The 3,143-nt window shown below is 56.4% G+C and overlaps 1 pseudogene; it reads left to right on the top strand.

Annotated features, from left to right (window-relative positions):
• The first annotated feature begins 1,905 nt into the window (after positions 1-1,905).
• LOC135229205 (PC-esterase domain-containing protein 1B-like) lies at positions 1,906-2,762 on the top strand (annotated as a pseudogene).
• Positions 2,763-3,143: the final 381 nt, after the last annotated feature.

Genomic DNA, 3,143 nt, shown 5'->3' with positions numbered 1-3,143 from the left:
AGAGGCCAGGGTTCACAGAGCTTGTTCCATGCACATATTTTTTTAATAAGGAATATGACGTGAGTGTTACAGCCAGAATCTGCTAATAGAGAAGTTCATGATTCACAGAGCCAAGAGACTAAATCAACACCCTATGAAGTAATGGGGCATGGTTGTTACAGAACCATGCCCCATACTGGCATCTATATTAAAGAGAGGGAAGGGAAGGGTTCTTTTATCAAAGTTGATGTCAATATCCTGTTGAGAATTATGCCTTGGATTTCAGCCAGGAATCCAGCACCAGTATGTAAAAACAAACAGTTGTATGTAAGGGATAAGGAAATCATGCTACATCTTAGTAAGAATTAGGAACGGTGCTTTCAGCCAGGACGTCAACATTTATATTCAATGGAGAGGAAGTCATTGTACGTGGAGCAAGTACTGACCATTGTACATGGAGCAAGTACTGACCAGTACATCTGGCTCATAGCAACCCCAGATATTGCAGAGTAGTAATGTACTCCACAGGTTTTTTTGTTTTCTAAGTTTATGCCCTTTGGGAAGTAGATAGCCAGAACTTTCACTTGAGGGGCCTCTATGTGGACTCAAACTGTCAATCGTTCTGTTAGCAGTCATATGTTTAATGGTTTGGGCCACCCAGAAGATAGTGTCATAATTTAAGGAGTGAGCATGTTAAAATTAACAGATCTAATGGCTGGTGGAGCCACTGTGGAAAAGGGTCTGAGCATTTCCCAAAGCAACGATTGTTCTACCACCACACCAGCAGACAAGTGCAGCTCAGGGCTTTTACTGAGAGCTGGAGCTCTCTTTTTGCACAAGTCCACCTACAAAAGTGTAATAGGAGCCTAATTTGTAAGAGCCAGAAGTTGCATACTAAGCTTACCCTGCTTGAACCACACCAGAGGCCGTTTGTTAGTGCAAAAAGGTGGTGGACGGCAGGAGTTCTACACTGGACACCCCGGGGGGATCTCCAGAGAAGCAGAATGACTGCCCAGAAGGTGGTGCCCAGGAAGGGTAAAACGTCCACCTACGTTACATACCGTAGGGTTCCTTTGCATCGATTCTCCAAAGGGCAATGCTGGATAAATGCAGAGGAGCTGTGTGGTGGCCAGGCCTCAGCTCAGGAGCACTGGGTGTGCAGATGGAAGTGTGAAGGGTGGACTGCTTGGGGATACCATCATGGCCAGTACCTTGTGGGTATGGATTCCCACACCCCGGTTGTAACACTGTGTTAGAAGGGGTCTCCAGACTTTACCCTGGGACAAAGACAGTGATCAGGTCATGGGATGTGTTCTTGTCATTTCTCAGGAGGGCTGGGGTACTCACAATGGGATTGGGAAGAGAGAGACAAAACGAAAACAAAGACGAAAGCACCGTGGAACTAAGATGAGTATGTTTTCCTGAGTATTCTCGCCTACACTGCCTGGAAATCCTGGGTGTGGATCCACCACCGACTGGGCCACGGCCCTGGAAGTGGCCTGGTTCTTCCAGTGGACAGACTTTGTCCCAGTGCCTGGAGCACAGGTGGTGGCTGAGGCGGAAACAGCCTACAACCATCCAGACCAACAGCATCAGTGTCAGCACCGCTGCCCTCCACCAAGGGGAGCCAAGCCAGGCACAGGGGCAGGGCCATGGGTTCAGAGGTCACACCGTGGGCCTAAGGATTGGCAGAACGCTTTCAGGGCCCCGGACGCTGCCCCCTTTCTCCTCCCCGTCCAGGCCCAGGCCAGTCCAGCGGCATTAAACAGCCCCCGTCTGCCCGCCCGGCCGCCCCACAACCGCCAGCCAGCCAGCCTGCCTGCCTTCTCTCCGTCTCTGGCAGCAGCCCCTCAGCCCTCGGTCCAGAGCTCTTTCGGGACCCGCCCTGAGGGAAGGCAGGAGCTAGGCCACCTTCACCCAGCCACCATGGTCCACCTGAGGGCGTCCGAAGTCCGGCAGCTGCGGCACAACAAGTTCGTGGTCGTCATGGGGGACTCGGTGCAGAGGGCCGTGTACAAGGACCTGGTGCTCCTGCTGCAGAAGGACTGCCTGCTCTCAAGCAGTCCCCTGAAGGCCAAGGGCGAGATGAGCTTCGAGCAGGACAGGCTGCTGCACGGCGGCGGGTGGGGCCGTATGCACAACGGGACCCACTACCGCGAAGTCCGCGAGTTCTGCTCCACACACCACCTTGTGCGCTTCTACTTCCTCACGCGCGCCTACTCCCGGTACGTGGAGAAAGTCCTGCTGGAGCTGCTGAGGGGCGAGCACGGCCCAGACGTGGTCATCATGAACTCCTGCCTCTGGGACCTGTCCAGGTATGGCCAGGATTCCATGTGGAGCTACAGGAGGAACCTGGAGACCCTGTTCTGGTGCCTTCGCTAGGTCCTGCCCGAGTCCTCTCTCGTGGTGTGGAACACTGCCATGCCAGTGGCTGAGACGGTCTCGGGGGGTTTCCTCCCGCCTGAGGGCATGCCCCCGACCTCGTGCCTGCGGGATGATGTGGTGGAGGCCAACTTCTACAGCGCCGCTGAGGCCAGCAGGCTCCGCTTCAACGTGCTGGACTTGAATTTCCACTTCCGGCACTCCGGCAGCACGGGCAGGCAGATGGCGTGCACTGGAACCAACACGCTCATCGAAGGCTCTCGCAGCTGCTGCTGGCCCACCTGGGCGACATCTCGGGCGTGGACCTGCCCTGCGACAACCCGGTGGGCAGGTGGATCTGGGAAGGCCCTGGGAGCCGTCTCAGAGGGCCCGCGGACGACAGACGGCTCCAGCACCACTGAGGTGAATCCAGTGAGGTAGGCCCCGCCTCGACGCCCGCCTAGACCCGCGTGCCCTATCGCTTAGTCGCGGAGACCCCCTATTTCCCTGCCCCAGGTTCCCAGGTGCTTCCGGCGGCACCGCCATGGCTCCAGTTTGCCCTGGAACCAATCCCTGCAGCGCCAGCCATGCTCTGGCGACCCCTCTGCACTGCACACTAGGTATGGCGAGGAAGCAAACCTGACAGCTGGCCGGCTGCCCCGCAACGCCGGAATACATACGGCCTCTGATTAGCACCAGCGCCGCGTGGTTCACCGGGCTTCTCCGCCTTACCCTCCAGGTACCCCCCGCAGAGCCACAGAGGTGCAGGGGGACGGACCGCAGCCACCAGTATGACCAGTGCC

The sequence above is a fragment of the Loxodonta africana genome, unplaced genomic scaffold (assembly GCF_030014295.1).
Source record: "Loxodonta africana isolate mLoxAfr1 unplaced genomic scaffold, mLoxAfr1.hap2 scaffold_149, whole genome shotgun sequence".
Classification (NCBI taxonomy): Eukaryota; Metazoa; Chordata; class Mammalia; order Proboscidea; family Elephantidae; genus Loxodonta; species Loxodonta africana.
The sequence above is the reverse complement of the archived record's forward strand: the minus strand, read 5'-3'. Positions and strand labels throughout refer to the sequence as shown.